The following is a 23,799-nucleotide window of genomic DNA, read 5'->3' as shown; positions in this document are numbered from 1 at the left end:
TTAAGAGAGAAAATCACAAAAGAAAAGGCAATTTTTTCACGTGGAATCACAGAATGTCAGTGTGAACTAAAAAGCAGATTACTTAGAACCACGTTACTGCAATGATAACTGCCATGGCAACAAAAGAGGGAGGGTGTCTGAGAGAAAAACATCTGAATGGTTGTGCAGTGGGTTACTGTGTCTTCTGCAATGATCTTCCTCTTTGCTGTCACAGTATCCCTCACTGGCCAAAAGGAGTTCATATTTGTTCCCTGACTACTTTTGCAGAAATGTATGAGAATTTACATTAGATAACTTTCTATGCGGCATCTCAAATATGCAGTAATTTAGCATATATGTTTAGATCATATTAGAATTTAGTTCTAGTTTATCTCCATCAGAACGTTTTTAACCATTTTAGTCTGTTGGAGCTTAAAGCCGAATATGCAGATTGTGCAACCAGGTGAAGCTGATCAAATCAACCCTTGAAAGGGTAATTGGTAAATCGCCTCATGTGCCTTTGAAAAATTTATCAAGACAGGTTTGGTGAGCCTTGCTGAGGTCTCTTTAGGACAAATGACTCCCATTGTATTGTTGTAAAGGAAAACTCCAGCTGCAAGTCCCAAGGTGACCCATTTATCTTGTTTGGGTGGAGCATATGACTTCTCAAGCACTGCAAATAATTCTGCTGGTTTAAAAATCAATGTGGTCCATACAATTAAATGAAACTATTTGATCCTTCAGGTTCAAAAACCATCAACTTGACTTGCATATTTACAATTCAGTGTGGAAAGAGCCACTGTAGTCTTCCAATGCCTTCTAATGATGTTGTATAGAGTTTTATGGTCAGGCCACTCAAGATGGCTGTTCTTGGAGTTCTGCTGTAGTGCAGCAGGTTAAGGATCCAGTGTTGTCACTGTAGCAGCTTGGGTCACTACTGTGGCACAGGTTCAATCCCTGACCCAGGAATTTCCACATACCAAATATATATATATATATATATATATATTTAAGATGCTATTCTCTTGCTCTCTGTACATCCCCTGCTCAACCAATGCCTGCTGCACCTACACCCCACTTACATGACTGACCTTCCTATATACTTAACTCCAGGGCCCGGCTAGTGCTTGTTCTCATCAAAAGGGCTGTGAGGGGCGTGCCCGTCTGCTGGTTTCCCTGGCAACTAATGAGCCAACCTGACATCAATTCCCCCTATAAATGGCAATCTCCCCTTCTGCCACCATTTCCAGCTTGCTGCCGTCTGCTACGTGTGGTAGAAGGTGACTCCAGGACCTTGCTTGAGATGTAAGATTCCCCTTATCCTTTAAACCATTAATGTCTTGCTGTTGACTCTGGGCTCTGTCTTAAAGTTGGGCAGGTGCAGGTCTTGTAGGCCTGTGCAGGGCAGCCCAACAATTGGCAGAGCCAGCCAGGAGACTGAGGAAACTCCTGTGACTGCCAAGAGGTCGGGAGATACAGGATGAGGAATGGAAAGTTGCAGTGGCTGTCCATTAACAAGAAAGGCCCGAAAGTTCCAGTGATGACCCAAAAGTTGTGGGGGGTGGGAGACCAGGGTGGCTGTCCTTGATGAATGGGGGCTTCCAAGAGAACTGGAGAAAAATGGCCCTCATGCCTCTGTTTTTATATCAAGGTGAGCCTTTTGTAACTGGCTGATCTAGCTCTCTAAAAGGAACTGGTATTTCTCTTCTTGTGCCTTTGAAATGTAAATAATATACTTGGGTTCTCAGGAACTTTAATCATGTGAACTCTAAGAGTAAAGGAGGAAAAAGGAGAGAGGCTTTTTTTTTTAATTTTTTATAATTTTTATTTTTTCCATTATAGCTGGTTTACAATGGTCCATTAATTTTTCACTGTACAGCAAGGTGACCCAGTTACACATACATGTATACATTCTTTTTCTCACATTATAGAGAGGCTTTTAAAAACTCTATAGGAATAATTGTGTTTTCAGCATGTCTATCTAAAAGAGTCTCTCCGAATTTTGGTACCTTGAAACTAAGTGAAAGGAAGAGAATTCATGGAGTATCTCGCTCGTTTCAAATAGGATAAAATATTGGAACATTGATTTGCTGGGTGAGTCTAAGTTTATGTACCTTTGCCTGCTTACAAAAGGAAGAAGAAAGCATTGAGTTTTCCAATCAGGACATTTACAATTACTTTCTTCTTGTCTTTTGCCAGAGATTAAGGGTTTTAAGGGTTAAGATTATAATCAGTCATGACTTAGTTATTGCAGCCAAGTTTCTTTATTGATTACATTGTGATTGTAAGCAGCTCTTTACAAGAAACCACCCTCAGCCTGAATCCCCTTTTCTCATCACGTTAGCAAGGCTGTATTGTAACTAACTTTAAGGCAGGCATCCCTATGCTCTACTCATCTTCTGCCCAAGCACACCTTTCAATTCTTTTAATCACACAATACCTCACCTAAACTGTTGATTCTTTCCCTAAATCAACAAGTAGAAATAAAGAATAAGTAATTCATAGAAGACCAGATTTCTTCCCTAGCTTCCCCTTTAGGAATCTCCCAAACAAACTCTGTGCCTAAACTGTGTGACAAGATAAGCTTGGAGAAAAATCATGAGCAATCAACAAGCGGTGCACAGGCCACCACTCTGACCCCCATCTCAATGATTCGCTGAGATTTCTTCTGTTCCCTTTAAAATCTTCACGGCCAAGCAGAATTTTCACAGGTGATTCTGGGGGGATGCTGAGTCCACCATCTCCTCAGGTAGTGTGCATTTTAATTAAAGGCACCTTTTTCTTCTGCCATTTTTGGGTGTATAATTTATTTTATAAGTGACAGCAGCAAGGACCAATTCAATCAGTTAAGATTCTGGCACCCCAGGTGGGACCTAACTCTCGTGGCATTCATGTTCTTTAGGCTTCCCAGAGGAAGTCCATGGCCACTGCAGCATAGTGGGTCAACCACAGGGAGCCAGCTGCTCATGGCTACTCCCCCCACCCCAAGAAAGGGATTCTCAGAGAAGTCCCAGCTCCTGCCAGAACTATTCCTTCTCGGGATTGTCCCTGTCTCTTCACCTGCCCAGCACAGGCTGCTGATTTTAGCTGATAGCTGGTAGAATTGAAATGTGCATTTGGAGCTGATAAGATCCAGGACAAGGTTTGCCCACCAGAGCTCACCCAGGCAACCTCCTTCTATGATTCTGATGTGCATCTGCAACTGAGGATCATTTTGCGAAGGACCAGGCACCATTTGGGTAAGGGGTTCCCTTTCGTGCCAGTTGGTTCTGAGAGCCATTTGTATTTGAGGGAGCATCTGATTGCAAAACAGGAGGGAAGAGGGCAGGGCAAAACCTTTAAAAGAATGACATAGTCCTTGAGGATATGACAAAACCTGGTTCAACCAACTAGATCCAAGATGGTGGATGATTTGACTTCCAGTGGACCGTAAGCTTCATTATATGCACCTTGTAACACATTAGCTGAATGGCACCACCACCGCTGCCATGACAGTTCTGAGGCTGACCATAAAAGGCCAAGAAGTGAACGGTGGCCCAATTCCTGGAAACCCTCACCCTTTCCCTAAAATAGTTGGAATAATGCTCCTACTCATTAGGCTATGAAATTGCCCAGCCCATAAAAATTCACCACCCCACATTTCGGGCCCTCATGCCTCTCACCTTCTGAGAGGCCCACACTCTGTGGACCGCTCTCTGGCCTTTTGAGATGTCTCAATAAGTCTACTTCTTAGCTATCACTTTGCCTCTTGCTGAATTCCTTCTGCTCAGAGATTTAAACAACCTGGACTCCATTAAGACTTGGGACCAGATGTGTGATTTTAATTAAAAAAAAAAACAAAAACAAAAAAAACATAGTGGTTTCAAGCCCAGTCTGGGCTTTTCACTGGGTTAGGGTCCCACACTGAATTTTGGCTGGGTATAGATGCCAGCGTGTTGGTTTGACTCACCATCTGAGGTGTATGGTTTCAACTGGGGCTCATACTGATTAATCTGTGATGGCCATTCACCTGTACTTTGTGTTCTGTGTTATGATTTGTGATGGTCCTTCTTTTTTTGTATATGTATTTAGAAAAAGCCAGCTTGAAAAAAATATCTTTAAGTTCTGACCCTGAGTAAAGGGTCTTTCTGGGAGAACTTGTTCCCCCTTCTGTGCCTTTGAGATGTAAATGTTATATCTGGGCGTTCATCTCATCAATATGTGTTGCTTGGAACTAAGGAGGGGTAAGGCAGGAATGCTCCTTCAGCCAAATTTTTAATTCATAAGCTTCCTAAGGGTTTATGGAGAACAAATAGTAAAGCCTTAGTCATCTGAGCAAGCAACTTTAATGTATTCCAACTGTTCTCTGTAAACTAGTAAGTTTATATTGTAATACCTAATTCATTACTGAGTTTGCTTTCTAAATGAAGCTCTGAGATCTCTAGTATTGTTATGTCTGTGTACACATTATAGGTATGAGATCACTACCTCTGGAAAGAATTATCAAAATTGAATTTCTAAAGAGCTCTATTTAATTGACTTGAGAGTAAGCACTTACAAATTAAATATAAAAGAAACTAGACAAAATGAATTTCAAGTTCACTTGAACAGGGAAATAGTATAAAGTTAATACCTGGTATTAAGGTTAAAGTTCATTGAATTAATGTAGACGTGTCTTTATAGTCATTAACATTAAGTATAATACTTTCATTGTGCCTAGGTTTAATAGAAGTTAAATAAAACCTTGTTATATCTGTTACAAATTTGTCAGCAAGAAAAATAACTCAGTATGTTATTTTTAGGAGTGAATTAAACGCAAGTGAAATAAGAGCTTTTGGATGAACTTTTTAGGAATAATTATAATTTAGGAATGTCTACTTAAGAATAATCTTGGGAGTTCCCATTGTGGCTCAGTGTCTAACAACTGAGACTAGCATTCATGAGGACGCGGGTTCGATCCCTGTCCTTGCTCAGTGGGTTAAGGATCTGGCGTTGCCATGAGCTGTGTGTAGGTTGAAGGCACGGCTCAGATCTGGTGTGGCTGTGGCATAGGCAGGTGGCAATTGGACCCCTAGCCTGGGAACATCCATATGCCATGGGTGTAACCCTAAAACACAAACAAGAAAAAAAAAACCTCCAGATTTTTGGCAGCTTGAAATTTGGAGTTATGCTAAATTAAATGATAGAAGTTTATTGAATAACTAGTTCAGTCACAAAAAAGATACTGAGATATCAATTACTAAACAGAGAAACTAAAGGTATTTCGGACTATTAATATGTTTGGTTCCATCCTGTGATGTTCTTTATGAGAAAGCAAATGTTTTTAGAAATTATCGCTGGTGTTTATGTTCTCCAGTCTACAGATTGCTAATCTAAAAAATAGTTCATTAATGTTTACTTCTTAGTTTTCACTAGAAATTAAGGTTTTTAGGACTTTCTGTGGCTCTGCATTAAAGAACCCATGAGGATGTGATTCCATTACTGGCCTTGCACAGTGGGTTAAGGATCTGCCATGAGCTGTGGGGTAGGTCAGAGATGCAGCTCAGATCTGGTATTGCTGTGGCATAGGCTGGCAAGAACAGCTCCGATTAGATTCCTATTCTGGGAATTTCCATATGCCATAGGTGCAGCCCTAAAAAGCAACAAAACAAAAGAGTTAAGGATTCTAATTTAAACACAAAATTAAAACTCATAGAAATAATGGAGGAAACATTTTGGCATACAGTAGGAAAGCAGGATGTGGGTTTACTAAAGAAAGCTATAAGGAAAGGAATTACATTTTATTAAGGGAAAAGGAAGTAAGTTTGTCTTAGAGCTGGTTGTTTCTGGATGGAAAAAATAAGGGACAGACTAATATGGATACAGAAAGTGATGGAAGTTTTGTGTATGTTCAGGATTAAGTTTAGAATAAATTTGAGTAATGAATTTTTAAATTTCATTGATGTATAGCTGACTTAAAATGTTTAATTTCTGTACAGAAATATGACTCAGCTATACATTTATATATATATGTTCTTTCACATACAGTTTTCCATTATAATTTATCACAGGATCGTGAATATAGTTCCTTGTGCTATTCAGAGTACACTTGTTGTTTATCCATCCTATCTATACTAGTCTGAATCTACTACTCCCAAATTCCCAGTTCTTTCCTTCCCCACACCCCTCCCCCTTGTCAACCCTAAATCTATTCAATGTCTGTGACTCTGTTTCTGTGTTGTAAATATGTTCCTTTGTGCCATATTTTAGATTCCAAAATAAGTGATATCATGATGTTTGTCTTTTTCTGACTTCTCTTAGTGTGATAATCTCTTGTTCCATCCATGTTCCTGCAAATGGCATTATTCCATTCTTTTTATGGCTAATATTCCATTGTATATATGCTACATCTTTACCCACTCATCTGTCAATGGATATCTAGGTTATTTCCATGTCTTGGCTATTGTAAATAGTGCTGCCATGTACATAGAGGTGCATGTATCTTTTCAAATCAGTTTTGTCTGAGTATATGGCCAGGAGTAGGATTACTGGATCTTACGGCAAATCTATTTTTTGAGGAACATTGATACAGTTTTCCAAAATAGCTGCACCAATTGGCATTCTCACCAACAGTGTAAGAGAGTTCCCTTTTCTCCACACCCTCTCCAACATTTACTATTTATAGACTTTTTCTTAAACAATGGCCATTCTGTCCAGTGTTAGATGGTGTCTCATTTTAGTTTTATTGTTATTGCTGGTTTGCTTTTTTGGCTTCCCCTTGGCATATAGAGCTCCAGGGCCAGGAATCAGACCCACAGTCTTTTTTTTTTTTTTTTTTGCCTTTTTGCCTTTTTGCCTTTTTGCCCTTTCTTGGGCCACTCTTACAGCATATGGAGGTTCCCAGGCCAGGGGTCAAATCGGAGCTGTAGCTGCCAGCCTATGCCTGAGCCACGGCAACATGGGATCCGAGCCACGTCTGCGACCTACACCACAGCTCACGGCAACGCCAGATCATTAACCCACTGAGCAAGGCCAGGGATCAAACCTGCAACCTTATGGTTCCTAGTCAGATTCGTTAACCACTGAGCCATGACGGACACTCCAGACCCACAGTCTTGACCTAAGCCTCAGCTGCCACAACATCAGATCCCTAACCCACTGTGCTGGGCCAGGGATCAAACCCAAGACCCAGAATCTCCCAGGATGCTGCCAATCCTGCTGCGCCACAGCGGGAGCTCCTCATTGTGGTTTTGATTTGTATTTGTATCATAAATAGTGATGATAAGCATCTTGTCATGTGCTTACTGCCCACCTGAATGTATTATTTGGAGAAATGCCTATTTAGGTCTTCTGCCCATTTTTAATTGGCATTGTTTGTTGTTTTGTTGCTGAGTTGTATGAGCTGTTTATATATCTTAGAAAATAAGCCCTTGTTGCTCACATCATTTGCAAATATTTTCTCCCATTCTGTAGGTTATCTTTTGTTTATGGTTTCCTTGTGGTGCAAAAGCTTATAAATTTGATTAGGCCCCATTTTTTTATTTTTGCTTTTATTTCCATTTCCTTGGGAGATTTACCTAAGAAAACATTGCTACAATTTATGTCAGAATGTTCTGCCTATGTTCTTTTCTAGGAATTTTATGGCATCATGTCTTAGATTTAAGTCTTTAAGCCATTCTGAGTTTATTTTTGTGTGTGGTGTGAGAATATGTTTTGGCTTCATTTATTTGCATGTAGCTGCCCAACTTTTCCAATACCACTTGCTGAAGAGACTGTCTTTTTTTCATTGTATATTCTTACCTCCTCTACTGAAGATTAATTTACTGTAGGTGTATGGGTTTATTTTTGGGCTCTCTATTCTGTTGCACTGATCTGCACATCTGGTTTTGTGCCAATACCACACTGTTTTGGTTACTGTATCTTGGTAATGATTGCCTGAAGTTTGGGTGGGTTATGCCTCCAGCTTTGTTCTCAGGATGGCTTTGGCAATTCTAGGTCTTTTATGGTTCCATATAAACTAGGATTATTTGTTCTAGTTCTGTGAAAAATGTCATGGGTAATTTGATAGGGATTGCTTTGGGTAGTATCGCCATTTTAACAATATTCTTCCAATTCGGGAGCATGGGCTATCTTTCCATTTCTTGAGTCACCTTCAGTTTCCTTTATTAATGGTTTATAGTTCTCAGCATATAAATTGTTCACCTCCTTGGTGAAGTTTATTCCCAAGTTTTTTTTTTTTTAATGTGATATTTAAAAGGGATGGCTTGTTTACATTCCCTTTCTGATATTTCATTTCTAGTGTGAGGAAATGTATGTTATGTATGTTAATCTTATATCCATCTACCTTGCCGAATTCGTCTATTTCTTCTAGTAGTTTTTGTATGGATGCTTTGGGGTTTTCTTTTCATAATTCATATAATTTTATTCACTATTCCCAATTTTTTTCATTGTAGTTCTTTTTATTATTTTTTAAAATGAAAAGAGAGAGCACAACTCTTACTATATAGGAACACAAATGTGTTTCCTTTAGGAAACACTGATTTAGATTATCTAATGAGTAAAGAAGGCTGCAATAAAAAATGAGAAAATATTTCTAAACTTTCTGTTTTTGTGTGTGTTTTTTGTTTTTGTTTTTTGTCTCTTTAGGGCTGCACCTGCAGCATATGGAGGTTCCCAGGCTAGGGGTCTCATCGGAGCTGTAGCTTCCGGCCTACACCACAGCCACAGCAACACCTGATCCGAGCCATGTCTGTGACCTACACTACAGCTCATGGCAATGCCAGATCCTTAACCTACTGAGGGAGGCCAGGGATCAAACTCACGACCTCATGGTTCCTAGTCGGATTCGTTTCTGCAGCACCATGATGGGAACTCCAAGGTCTCTCAACTTTAAGGATGGGGAGATGAGAAAAGATGGTTTTGTTTATTAAAGTATAGCTGATTTACAATGTTGTATCAATTTCTGCTGAACAGCAAAGTGACACATTCATATATATATGTGTGTGTATATATACACATATACACACATATATATATAAAAGTTCTTGTATTATTTTCCATCATGGTCTATCACAAGAGACAGGATATAGTTCCCTGTGCTATACACTTGGACCTCATTGATTAGCCTTCTAAATGTAATAGTTTACATCTACTAACAGCAGACTCCCAGTCCATCCCACTCCCTTCCCCTCTCCCTTGGCCACTATAAGTCTGTTCTCTATGTTGGTGAGTCTGTTTCTGTTTTTTAGATACTAGGTTTGTTTGTGCCATATTTTAGTTTAAACATACAAGTTATATGGTATTCGTCTTTCTCTTTCTGCCTTACTTCACTTGGTATGATAATCTCTAGTCGTATACATATTGCTGCAGATGTCATCATTTCATTCTTTTTTATGGCTGAGTAGTATGCCATTGTGTATATGTACCACATCTTCTTCTTCTTTTTTTTTTTTCCTGCTTTTTCAAGCCACATCTGCGGCACGTGGAGTTACCCAGGCTAGGGGTCAAATCAGAGCTGTAGCCATGGGCCTATACCACAGCCACAGCAATGTGGGACTTGAGACATGTCTGCAAACTACACCACAGCTCACAGCAACACCAGGTCCTTAATCCACTGAGTGAGGCCAGGGATTGAACCCACATCCTCATGGATCCTAGTCAGGTTCGATAACCACTGAGCCATGAAGGGAACTCCTGTACCACATCTTCTTAATCCATTCCTCTGTTAATGGACATTTACATTGTTTCCATATCTTGGCTATTGTGAACAGGGCTGATGTTAACATATGAGTGCATGTATCTTTTTGAATTACAGTTTTGTCAAGATAGAGGCCCAGGAAAGGCATTGTTGGATCATATGGTAGTTCTATATTCAGTTTTCTAAAGAACCTCCATATTGCTTTCCGTAGTCGTTATACCAATTTACTTTCCCACCAACAATGTAGAAGGCTTCCCTTTTCTCAACATCCTCTCCAGCATTTTTTATTTGTAGATGTATTAGTGATGGCAATTCTGACTGGTGTGACATGGCACCTCATTGTAGTTTTGATTTGCATTTCTCCAATAATTAGGGATGTTGAGCATTTTTTCATGTGCCTACTGCACAACTTTTTTGGAGAAATGTCTATTTAGGTTTTCTGCCCATTTTTTGATTGGGTTGTTTATATTTTTTGTTGATTGAATGACTTTTTTGAGTATTTTTTAGTTCAAGCCCTTGTCAGTTGCATCATTTGCACTATATTCTCCCACTCCACAGGTTGCATTTTCAGCTTTTTTTTTAATAATGGTTTCTTTTGCTGTGGAAAATCTTTTAAGTTTAATTAGGTCCCATTGGTTTATTTTTGTTTTGATTTCTATTGCCTTGGGAGACTGATCTAAGAAAACATCTGTACAGCTGATGTAAGAGAATGTTTTGCTGAAGCTCTTCTAGGAGTTTTATGGTGTCATGTGTTATATTTAAGTTTTTAGGCCATTTTGAATTTATTTTTGTGCATGGTATGAAGATGTTTTCTAGTTTCATTTATTTACATGCAGTTGTCCAGTTTTCCCAGTACTACTTGCTAAAGATACTGTCTTTTTCCCATTTTATATTCTTGCCTCCTTTGTTGAATATTAATTGACCATAGACGTCCAGGTTTATTTCTGGACTCTCTATTCTGTCCATTGATCTGTGTGTCTGTTTTTGTACCAGTACCATGTTGTCTTGACGACTGTAGCTTTGTAATATTGTCTGAAGTTTGGGAGAGTTATGCCTCCTGTTTGTTTTTTTTTTGGGTTTTGGGGTTTGTTTTTTTTTTTTTTTTTTTTTTGGTTTTTTGTTGTTGTTGTTCCTCAGGGTTGCTTTGGCAATTCTGGGTCTTTTATGATTTCATATAAATTTTTGAATTGTTTGTTTTATTTCTGTGAAAAATGTCATGGGCAATTTGATAGGGATCAGATAAATCTGTAGATTGCTTCGAGTAGTATGACCATTTTAACAATACCAATTCTTCCAATCCAACACAATGGGATATCTTTCATTTCTTTGAATTCCCTTTAATTTCCATGATTAAGGTTTTATAGTATTTAGCATAAAACTCTTTCATCTCCTTGGCAAAGTTTACTGCAAGGTCTTTAATTTTGGGGGCACAATTTCCTTTCCTACTATTTCATTGTTAGTATACAGAAATGCAACCAATTTCTGAATGTTAATCTTACATCCTCCTTTGCTGAATTCATTGATCAGTTCAAATAGTTTTTGTGTGTAGTCCTTAGGGTGTTCTATACATAACATCCTGTCAGCTACATACAGTGACAGTTTTGCCTCTTCTCTTCCCATTTGCATACATTTTATTTCTTTTGTTTGTCTGATTGCTGTGGCTAGGACTTCCAATACTATGTTTAATACAAGTGATGAGAGTGGTCATTCTTGAATCAGTAGTTTTCTTTGGGTAAAATAGTCATTTTGACAATATTGATTCTTCCAATCAAAAACATGGTATGTCTTTCATCTGTTTGTGTCATCTTTTGATTTCTCTCATCAGCAGAGAACAGGTCTTTGTCTCTAGGTAGGTTTATTCCTAGGTATTTATTATTTTTGATGTGATGATAAATGGGATTGTTTGCCTAATTCTCTTTCTGATCTCTCATTGTTAGAATATAGAACTGCAATAGATTTTGGTGTGTTACTTTTGTATCCTACCACTTTATCAAATTCATGAATGAGCTCTAACAGTTTTCTGGTAGTGTCTTTAGGATTTTCTAGGTGTGTTATCATCTGAAAATCATGATAATTTTACTTTTCCCTTTCTAATTTGGATCCTTTTATTTCTTTTTCTTCTCTGATTGCCATGGCTAGGACTTCCAAAACTATGTTAAATAAAAGTGGTGAGTATGGAGGTCCTTGTCTTGTTCCTGATCTTAGCAGAAATTCTTTCAACTTTTCACCATTGAGAACAATGTTAGCTGTGGGTTTGTCTTATAGGGCCTTTATTATGTTGAGGTAGGTTCCCTCTATGCCCACTTTCTTGAGGGTTTTTACCAGAAATCAGTGTTGAATTTTGTCAAAATCTTTTTATGCATCTATTGAGAGGATCATAATGGGTTTTATTCTTCAGTTTGTTGATGTGGTGTATCACACTGATTGATTTGCAGATATTGAAAAATCCTTGCATCCCTATGATAAATCCCACTTGATCATGGTGCACAAGCCTTTTAATATATTGTTGGATCTGGTTTGCTGGTATTTTGTTGAGGATTTCTGCATCTATGTTCATCAGTGATATTGGCCTGTAATTTTCTTTTTTTTTTTTTTTTTTGGTGGTATCTTTTTCTGGTTTTTGTATCAGGATGATTGATGGTGGCCTCATTGAATGAGTTTGGGAGTGTTACTTTCTCTGCAATTTTTTGGAGTAGTTTCAGAAGTATAGGTGTTATCTCTTCTCTAAAGTTTTGATAGAATTCACCTGTGAGGCCAATGATCCTGACTTTTGTTTGTTGGGAATTTTTTCATCACAGTTCCAATTTCAGTACTTGTAATTTGTCCATTCATCTTTTCTATTTCATCTTGGTTTAGTCCTAGAAGATTGTACTTTTCTAAGGATTTGTCCATTTCTTCTAGGTTGTCCATTTTTTTGGCATATAGTTGCTTTTAGTAGTCTCTTATGATCCTTTATATTTCTGTGATGTCTGTAACTTTTCCATTTCTCATTTTATTGACTTGATAGTCTGGCTAAGGATTTATTAATTTTGCTGATCTTTTTCTTTTGATGGTCTGGCTAAGGATTTATCAATTTTGCTGATATTTCAAAGAACCAGCTTTTAGTTTCATTGATCAAAAGATGGTTTTGTTTCTATTTCTAAATGAATTTCTGCTCAGATCTTTATGATTTCTTTCCTTCTGCTAACTTTGGGTTTTATTGGTTCTTCTTTCTCTAGTTGCTCTATGTGTAAAGTTAGGTTGTTTATTTGGGTTACTACTTGTTTCCTGAGGTAGACTTGTATTGCCATAAACTTCCCTCTTAGAACTGCTTTTGCTGCATCCCATAGGGTTTTTTTTTGGGGGGGGGGTGTTTGTGTGAGTGTGTTTGCTTTTTAGGGCCACACCCATGGCATATTGAAGTTCCCAGGCTAGGGGTCGAATCAGACCTACAGATGCCACACTACACCAAGCCATAGCAATGGGGGATCTGAGCCATGCCTTTGACCTACAGCACAACTCACAGCAATGCTAGATCACTGACCCACTGAGCAAAGCCGGGTATTGAACCCACACCCTCATGGATACTAGTTGGATTTGTTTCTGCTGCACCATGATGGGAACTCCAGCATCCCATAGATTTTGGATTGTTGTTGTCTTTGTTGTCATTTGCTTATAGGCATTCTAAATCTCCTCTTTGATTTTTTTTTAATGATCCTTTGGTTGTTTAGTAGCATGTTGTTTAGTCACCACGTGTTCATGTTTTTTTGCAGCTTTTTGTTGTTGATTTCCTGTCATATGGCATTGTAGTAAGAAAAGATGCTTGAGGGAGTTCCCGTTGTGGTGTAGTGGTTAACGAATCTGACTAGGAACCATGAGGTTGCAGGTTTGGTCCCTGCCCTTGCTCAGTGGGTTAACGATCCGGCATTGCCGTGAGCTGTGGTGTATGTTGCAGACGCGGCTCGGATCCTGCGTTGCTGTGGCTCTGGTGTAGGCCGGTGGCTACAGCTCCGATTCGACCCCTAGCCTGGGAACCTCCATATGCCGTGGGAGCGGCCCAAGAAATAGCAAAAAGACAAAAAAAAAAAAAAAAAAGATGCTTGATATGATTTCAATTTCCTTAAATTTACTGAGGCTTCATTTGTGGCCCAGAATGTGTTCTATCCGAGAAAATGTTCCATGTGCACTTAAGAAGAATGTGTATTCTGCTGCTTTTGGATGGAATGGTCTATAAATATCTATTAAGTCCATCTGGTCTAATGCATCATTTAAGGCCTGTGTTTCCTTGTTGACTTTTTGTCTGAATGATCTGTCCATTGCTATACGTGGAGTGTTAAAAGTCCTCTGCTATTATTGTGTTATTATCAAATTCTCCTTTTAAGGTTGTTATCAGTTGCCTTGTATATTGAGGTGATCCTATGTTGGGTGCCTATAGATTTACAATTGTTATGTCTTCTTCTTGGATTGATCCTTTGATCATTATGTAATGTCCTTCTTTGTCTCTTATAATGTTCTTTATTTTAAGGTCTATGTTGTCTGATAGGAGTATTGCTCCTCCAGCTTTCTTTTGATACCCATTTGCATGGAATGTTTTCATTCATCCTCTCACTTTAAATTTGTATGTGTCTCTAGAACTAAAGTGGATCTCTTGAAGACAGCATAAATGTGGATCTTGTTTTTGTATCCATTCAGCCAGTCTATGTCTTTGGGTTGGGGTATTTAGTCCATTTACATTTAAGGTAATTATTGGTATGTATGTTCTTAACTGCCATTTTGTTGACTGTTCTGGATTTGTTTTTATTGGTCTTTTTTCTTCCCTTCTGCTCTTGTTCTCCTCCCATGTGGTTTGATGACTCTCTTTAGGGTTGGATTAGGATTGTTTTTTCTCATCTGTGTGTGTATCTATTGTATATTTTTTGGTTTGCAGTTACCCTGAAATTTTGATACATATACACACACAAGATCGTTTTAAGTTGTTGGTCTCCTAATTGCAAATGCATCCCTGGGGTCCTGCATTTGTACCCTCCTCTTCCCACAATTTCTGATTTTGGTAGCGTTTTGTGTGTGGATGATTTCCTACCTTTACTATATGTATGTCTTTACTGGTGAGCCTCGTCATTGGTAATATTTTTGTTTCTAGGTGTGGCCTTTTCTTTTCCTGCTAGAGAAGTTCCTTTAGTATTTGTTGTAAAGATGGTTTAGCGGTGCTGAATTCTCTTAGCTTTTGCTTGTCTGTAAAGCTTTTGATTTCTCCTTCAATCTGAATGAGAGCCTTGCTGGGTAGAGTAATCTTGGTTGAAGGTTTTTTCCTTTCATCACGTTAAGTCTATCATCCACTCCCTTCTGGCTTGCAGAGTTTGTCCTGAAGAATCAGCTGATAACCTTATTGGGGTTCCCCTGTATGTTATTTGTTTCTTTTCCCTAGCTGGTTTCAGTATTTTCTCTTTGTCTTTAATTTTGGTCAGTTTGAATAATACGTGTTTTGGGGTGTTCCTCCTTGGGTTTATTTTATATGGTACTCCTTGTGCTTCTTGGATTTGAGTGAGTGATTCCTTTCCCATGTTAGGGATGTTTTCAGTCATTATCTCTTCAAATATTTTTTTCTGGCCCTCTCTCTCTCTCTTCTCCTTCTGGCACCCCTATAATATGGATGTTGTTGCATTTAACCTTGTCCCAGAGTTCTCTTAGACTGTTTCATTTCTTTTCAATCTTTTTATCTTTTCTGTCTCACATCAGAGATTTCCACTTATTCATTCTTCTGCCTCCCGTATTCTGCTGTTGGTTGCTTCTAATGAAAGTTTTATATTTTTTCATCTCTGCTTTCTTAATCCTTAAATATCCTATTTCTTTGCTCAGTGTTTCCTGTAATTTATCAATCTTTGCCTCCGTGTTATTTCCAAGATCTCGAATCATCTTTGCTATCATTGGTGTAAAGCCTTTTTTATGGAGGTTGGTAATCTCCAGATCACTTACCTGTTTTTCTGGTGTTTTGTCTTGTTCCCTTATATGAGTCATAATTCTCTGCCTTTTCATTTTGTATAGATTTTTTTTTGGTGTAGTCTCCTCTTTGCAGACAATAGAGGTGTAGCCTCTCTTGCTTCTGATATCTGCTCCTCTTGTGGCTGAAGTTGCTACAGGGGCTTGCTGTGGGCTTCCTCATGGGAGGGACTGGTGCCTGCCCACTGGTAGGTGGAGCTGATTCTTATCTCTCTGGTGGGTGGGGCTTTGTCTCTGGGTGTGATTAGAGGCTGCTGTGTGCCTGGGGGCCTTTAGGCAGCCTATTTTCTGATGGCTGGGGCTATGTTCCCACCTGGATTATTGTTTGGCTTTGGGCTTTTCAGCCTTGATGTGTGGGGCCAGTTTTTTCCAAAATGGCCACCTCTTGGGGAACACATGCTGATGATTACTCCTGAGCCCCTTGCCTCCAATGTCCTTCCCCCACAATGAGCCACAGTGACCCCATTTTCCCAGATGATCCCCCAAGAACTGCAGTCAGGCCTGACCCAGATTCCTATGGAGTCTCTGCCCTTAGACCCAGTGCACATGAAGGCCTCTGTGCACCTTTCAAGAATGGGGTCTCCATTTCCCCCAGTCCCACAGAGCTCTTTCACACAAGCCCTGATGGCCATCAATTCCAAAGAGGAGCTTCAGGGGCTCCTCTTCTCAATGCCAGATCCCCAGGCATTGGAACCTGATGTGGAGCTGAGAACTCTCACTTCTGTAGGTGAGTCTCTGTATACAGTTATTTTCCAGCCTGTGGGCTGCCCACCTGGCAGGTATGTGGTTGCTTATATGGCATAATCACCCCTCCTACCATCTTGATGTGGCCTCCTCTTTGTCTTCTGAAGTAGGATATTTTTTGATAGTTTGCAGTCTATTTGGTTGAAGGTTGTTCAGCAGTTGGTTGTAATTTTGTTGCTTTTATGAGAGAAAGTGAGCTCCAGTCCTTCTACTCCACCATCTTCATCCCATTTCCCTTTTGTCACTTTAGGTAGTTTTACTTTTAGATATTTTCTTCTTTTTTGATGTGATGGTATATGGAATTGTTTCCCTAACTTCTTTCTGATCTTTTGATGTTATTATATAGAAATACAATAGATTTCTGTGTATTAATTTTGTATCATGCAACTTTACCAAATTCATTAATGAGCTCTAACAGTTTTCTGGTAGCATCTTTAGGATTTTCTACTTACAGTATCATGTCATTTGTACACAGTGACAGTGTTACTTCTTTTCCAATTGGGATTCCTTTTATTCAACATAGTTTTGGAAGGCAAGGCCACAGCAATCAAAAGAAATAAAAGTGTTAAGTATGGGCGTCCTCATCTTGCTCCTAATCTTGGCGAGAATTCTTTCAGTTTTTTGCCATTGAGAATGATGTTAGCTATGTGTATGACATATGTGGCCTTTATTATGTTGAGGTAAGTTCCCTCTATGCCCACTTTCTGAAAGGATTTTATCATAAATAGGTGTTGTATTTTTGTCAAAAGATTTTTGTGCATCTATTGAGATTATTTTATGATTTGTATTCAAATTGTTAATGTGTATAGCAGTGATTGATTTGCAGATATTGAAAAATCCTTGCAGCCCTTGAATAAATCCTATTTGATGATGGTGTATGATCCTTTTAATGTATTGCTGGATTTGGTTTGCTAGTATTTTGTTGAGGATTTTTACATTTATGTTCATCCATGACATTGGCCTCTAATTTTCTTTGTGTGTGTGTGTGGTATCTTTGTCTGGTTTTGATATCAGGGTGATGGTGGCCTCATAGAATAAGCTTGGGAGCTCCCATCATGGCTCAGTGGTTAACGAATCTGACTAGGAACCACGAGGTTGCGGGTTCGATCCCTGACCTTGCTCAGTGGGTTAAGGATCCAGTATTGCCATGAGCTGTGGTGTAGGTCACAGATGCAGCTCAGATCCTGCATTGCTGTGGCTCTGGCATAGGCTGGCAGCTACAGCTGCGATTAAACCCCTAGCCTGGGAACCTCCATATGCCACAGGAGCAGCCCCAGAAAAGGCAAAAAGACCAAAAGTTAAAAAATAAGTTTGGGAGTATACCTTCCTCTGCAGTTTTTACAGTTTGTGAAGCCATCAGGTCCTGCACTTTTGTTTGTTAGAAGTTTTTAAATAACTGTTTCAATCTCAGTACTTGTGATTGGTCCACTCTTCTATTTCTTCCTGGCTCAGTCTTGGAAGCTTGTACCTTTCTAAGAATATGTCCATTTCTTCCAAGCTGTCTGTTTTATTGGCATGTAATTGCTTGTAGGAATTTCTTCTGATCCTTCATATTTCTGTGATGTCCATTGTAACTTCTTTTTCATTTATAATTTTATTTAAGTTCTCTCCTTTTTTTCTTGATTAATCTAGCTAAGGATTTTTCAGTTTTGTTGATCTTTTTTAAAAAAAAAATCTTTTAGTTTCATAGATCTTCTCTATTCATTTCTATTTCATTTATTTCTGCCCTGGTCTTTAGGATTTTCTTTCCTTTACTCACTTTGGGTTTTCTTTATTCTTTTTCTAGTTGCTTTATATGTAAGGTTAAGTTCTTTATTTGATATTTTTCTTGTTTCCTGAGGTAGACTTGTATTGCTATTTACTTTCCTCTTAGATCTTCCTATGCTGCATCCCATAGGTTTTGAATCATTGTGTCTTTGTCAATTGTCTCTAGGTATTTTTTTCTTTGTCAATTGTCTCTAGGTATTTTTAATTTCCTCTTCATTTCTTCAGTGATTCATTGGTTGTTTAGTAGCATGCTCTTTAGTCTCCACGTGTTTGTGTTTTTGGCAGGGTTTTTTTTTCTTGTGGTTGTAGTCTAGTGGTCAGAAAAAAGAACTTTATGATGTCAATTTTCTTAAATATTCTCTTCCAGTCTCTTTTAGTTTGTATATGTCCCTAGAACTGAAGTGGTTCTCTTGTAGACAGCATATATGTGGGTCTTGTTTTTTCATCCATTCAGCCAACCTGTGTATTTCAGTTGGATCATTTACATCTAAGGTAATTTTTTGTGTATTTTTAGGGACACACCAGCAGCATATGGAGGTTCCCAGCCTAAGGGTCAAATTGGAGCTATAGCTGCTGGCCTACGCCACAGCAATTCAGGATCCAAACTGTGTCTGTGACCTACACCACAGTTCATGGTAATGCCAGATCTTTAACCCATTGAGGGAGGCCAGAGATTGAACCCACATCCTCATGGATGGCTAGTCAGGTTTGTTAAACACTGAGCCACCATGGTACCTCTGGTAACTATTGATATGTATGTTCTTATTGCCATTTTGTTAATTGTTTTTTGGTGGTGGTTATCTTTTTTTCTTCCCTGTTTATCTTGTTCTCTTCTCTTTGATGATTCCTTAGTGTTGTTTGGATTGCTTTTTCTCATTTGTGTGTGTATCTATTGTAAATTTTTGGTTTGCAGTTACCATAAAGTTTTGATGTAGGAATATACATATACATGTGGGAATGTGTGTATATATGTGGGAATGTGTGTATATATGTGGGAATGTACACACACACACGGAGGAATATACATATAGGAATAGAGGAATATACATATACATATAGGAATAGAGGAATATATGTGAGGACTCCATAGAGGAATATACATATAGAAGTATATGTGAGGACTCTATAGAGGAATACACATAGAGGAGTATATGTGAGGAATCTATGTGTATAGAGGAAGAGAGAGAGGAATATATGTGAGGAATCTGTATAGAGGAATAGAGAGAGAGAGAGAGGAATATATAGAGAGGAATGTATATATATAGAGAGAGGAATATATATATATATATATATGGAGAGAGAGAGAGATAGGAATATATATATAGGAATGTATATATGTAGAAGAAGAATATATATATAGGAATATATAGAGAGAGAGGAATATATATATATATATATAGAGAGAGAGAGAGAGATAGGAATATATACAGAGAGAGAGGGATAGGAATATATATATATATAGAGAGAGAGAGATAGGAATATATATATAGAGAGAGAGAGATAGGAATATATATAGAGAGAGAGATAGGAAAATATATATATATAGAGAGAGGAATATATATATATATAGAGAGAGAGGAATATATATATAGAGAGAAAAATAGGAATATATATATAGAGAGAGAGATAGGAATATATATATATAGAGAGAGAGAGAGAGGAATATATATATAGAGAGAGGAATATATATATAGAGAGAAATAGGGATATATATATATATATAGAGAGAGAGAGAGAGGGATATATATATAGAGAGAGAGAGAGAGATAGGAACATATATATATAGAGAGAGGAATATATGTATAGGAATAGAGAGATGAATATATATATAGGAATATATAGAGATGACTATATATAGGAATATATAGAGATGACTATATATAGGAATATATAGAGATGACTATATATAGGAATATATAGAGATGACTATATATAGGAATATATAGAGATGAATATATATATAGGAATATATAGAGAGATAGGAATATATATAGATATGAATATATATAAGAATATATATAGAGAGAGATGAATATATATGCAGGAATATATATATATAGGAATATAGAGAGATGAATATATATGCAGGAATATATATATATATAGGAATATAGAGAGATGAATATATATGCAGGAATATATATAGGAATATATATGTATATATACACACACACACAGAGGATTGTTTTAAATGGTTGGTCTCTTAATTGGAAATGCATCTCCAGTATCCTGCATTTGTACCCTCCTCTTCTCATGATTGCTGGTTTTGGTAGCATATTTGTGTTTGGATGATTTCCTACCTTTACTATATGTTTGTCTTTACTGGTGAGCCTTGTCATTTATCATTTTCTTGTTTCTAGTTGTAGCGTTTTCTTTTCCACCTAGAAAAGTTCTTTTGGTGTTGGTCATAAAACTGGTGTAGTGGTACTGAATTCTCTTAGCTTTTGCTTGTCTGTAAACTTTTGAATTCTCCTTCAAATCTGAATGAGAGACTTGCTGGGTAGAGTAATCTTGGGAGATTTTTTTTGCTTTCCTCACTTTAAGTATACCATGCCACCCTCTTCTGACCTGCAGAGTTTGTCCTGAAAAATCAGCTGATAACTTTATCAAGATTTCCCTCATATGCTATTTGTTGCTCTTCCCTAGCTCTTACTTTCAATATTTCCTCTATCTGTAATTTTGGAGAGTTTGAGTGACATGTCTCTTGGAGTGTTCCTCCTTGGGTTTCTTCTATATGGTATATATATGGTATACATTGTGCTTCCTTGATTTGAATGAGTGATCCCTTTCCCTTAGGGAAGTTTTTGGCTATTATCTCTTCAAATGTTTTCTCTGACACTTTCTCTCTTCTCCTTCTGGCATTGGTATAATGCAGATGTTGATATGTTCAAACTTTTCCCAGATTTCTCTTGTCCTCATATCTTTTCATTATTTTTTCTTTATTCTGTTTCATGTCAGTGATTTCCACCAGTCTGTCTTCCACTTCATTTATGCATTCTTCAGCCTCCTGTATTCTGCTGTTACTTCTAGTGAATTTTTTATTTCACTTACTGTGTTTTTTCACCTCTGCTTGCTTAATCTTTAAATCTTCTATTTCTTTGTTCAACATTTCTTGTAATTTATCCATCTTTGCCTCCCGTTTTTTTTCTGAGATCTTGGATCTTGTATACTATCATTACTCTGAAGTCTTTTTCATGTAGGTTGCTTATTTCCACTTAGCTCTTTTTCTGGGGTTTTGGCTTGTTCCTTCATCTGGCTCATGCTTCTCTGCCTCTTTACTTTGTATTCCTTTTTGTGTGGCCTCCTTTTTTGTAGAGAGGTTGTACCTCTCTTCTGGTGTGTTCCCCCTTATGGTTGAAGTTGGTTCAGGGGATTATGGCAGGCTTCCTGATGGGAGGGACTTATGCCTGCCCACTGATAAGTAGAACTGAGACTTGTCCCTCTCGTTGGTAAGGCTTTGTCTCTGGGTGTGATTTAGAGATGGCTGTGTGCCTGGGAGGACCTTAGGCAGCTGTTTAGTGAGGGGTGGGGCTGTTTCCCCATCCTGTTTGTTGTTTGGCCTGGGGCCTCTCAGCCCTGATGGGCCAGATTTTTCCAAAATTTTGGCCTTCAGGGGAGCTCACTCTAATGATTATTCCTGGGAATTCTGCCTCCAATATCCTGCCCCCACAGTGAGCCATAGCTGCCCCCAATTTTCCAGAAGACGTCCAAGATCTTCAGGTAGGAGTGACCTAGTTTCTTATGGAATCTCTGCTTTGCCCTGGGACCCAATGTACATGAAAGCCTATGTTCCCCCTCCAAGAGTGGAGTCTCTGTTTGCTCTGGTCCTGTGGAACTCCTGTGCACAAGCCCTGCTGGCCTTCGATGCCTAATGTTCTGGGGGCTCCTCCTCCCAATGCTATACCCCCAGGCATCACAACTTGATATGTGGCTCAAAACTCACTCCTGTGGGAGAGTTTCTGTGAAACAGTTATTTTCCAGTCTGTGGGTTTTCCACCTGGTTGGTATGGGACTGCTTATATCACAAAAGCACCCCTCCTACTGCCTCAATGTGACTTCATGTCTTTGTGTATAAAATGTCTTTTTTGGTAGTTCCCAGTCCATTTTGTTGATGGTCATTCAGCCATTGGTTGTAATTTTGGTGTTTTCATGAAAGGAGGTGAACTTGAGTCCTTCTACTCCACCATCTCATCCCTGACTCCCCATTTGTTTTTTTAATAGCATATTGTTTAATCTTTATGTAACTGTTTTTCTCTTGTTTCTTTTCTCTTGTTTCTAGATCCATGCTAGTGTACTCAGAAATGATGCTTGAAAAAAAGTCTATACATTTAAATTGTTGAGACTTGTCTTGTGCCCTAGTATATGGTCAATCCTAGAGAATGTTCCATGTGCACTTGAAAAGAATGGGTATTCTGAAAAGAATGGGTATTCTGATTTTCTTTTTGTCCTATTTAGGGCCACACCTATGGCACATGGAGGCCCCCAGGCTAGGAATCCAATTGGAGCTGTTGCTGCCAGACTACACCACAGCCACAGCAACACCAGATCCGAGCCACGTCTGCAACCTACACCACAGCTCATGGCAACACCAGATTGTTAACCCACTGAGCAAGGCCAGGGATCGAACCCACAACCTCATGGTTCCTAGTTGGATTTGTTTCTGCTGCACCACAATGGGAACTCCTGAGTTGTTGTTGTTGTTGTTGTTGTTGTTGATGTATGTCCTGAAAATATCAATTAAGTCTGATTGTTCTATTGTTTCATTTAGGATCTCTGTTACTTTATTGATTTTCTGTGTAGAAGATCTGTCCCACTTGATGTGAGTGGGGTGTTAAAGTCTTCTATTAACATTGTTTTCTCATCAATGTCTCCCTTTATGTCTGTTATTATTTGTTTCATGTATTTGGGTGGTCCTATATTTGGTACATATATGTTGATGAATATAATATCCTCTCCTTATTGATAATTTATCATTATTTAGTGTCCTTTTTCTTTATAGCCTTTGTTTTAAATTATTTGATGTGAGTATAGCAAACTCACCCCCCACTTTCTTCTCATTTCTCTTTGCGTGAAGTATCTTTTTCATACACTCACTTTCAATCCATGTGTGTCTTTTTCCTAATGTGGATCTCTTTAAGGCAGCATACTGTAGGATCTTTTATTTTCCAACCTACCACTCTGTATCTTTTGATTGGGCCATTTAGTCCATTGACATTTAAGGTAATTATTGATAGGTATTTATTTCATTTTTTGGTTTTGGTTTTGGTGAGTGTTTTTTGTTTTTGTTTGTTTTGTCTTTTGCTTTTTAGGGCCAAACCCATGGCATATGGAAGTTCTCAGGCTAGGGGTAGAGGGTAGCATAAGAGCTACAATGCCAGATCCTTAACCCACTAAACGAGGCCAGGGATCAAACCTGCAACTTCATGATTCCTAGCTGGATTTATTTCCACTGTGCCACAATAGGAACTCATACTGTCATTTAAACCTTGTATTCCAATTGATTTTTATATTGCTTTCTTGTCCCTTTCTCTGTGTGTGGTTTGATTTTTATTTTTTATTATTCTTATGTCCTCTTTTTGGTTTTTGCAAATCTATTGTATGTTTCTGATTTGTGGTTACTCTGTATTTCTAGAGTATTAACCCCTTTCTGCATATATTGCCCTAGACTGGTGGTCATA

General features: G+C 38.3%; 1 long non-coding RNA gene across 1 annotated transcript in view; it reads left to right on the top strand.

The window, feature by feature from the left end:
- Positions 1,117-23,799, top strand: part of LOC110260690 — a 37,884-nt gene continuing 15,201 nt past the window's right edge. Inside the window, exon 1 of the long non-coding RNA XR_002343990.1 lies at positions 1,117-1,284. This is a non-coding gene — a long non-coding RNA (uncharacterized LOC110260690). The remainder of the gene's footprint in view (positions 1,285-23,799) is intronic.

Source organism: Sus scrofa, chromosome 5, assembly GCF_000003025.6.
Source record: "Sus scrofa isolate TJ Tabasco breed Duroc chromosome 5, Sscrofa11.1, whole genome shotgun sequence".
NCBI lineage: Eukaryota > Metazoa > Chordata > Mammalia > Artiodactyla > Suidae > Sus > Sus scrofa.
This window is presented reverse-complemented; position numbering and strand designations above follow the sequence as displayed.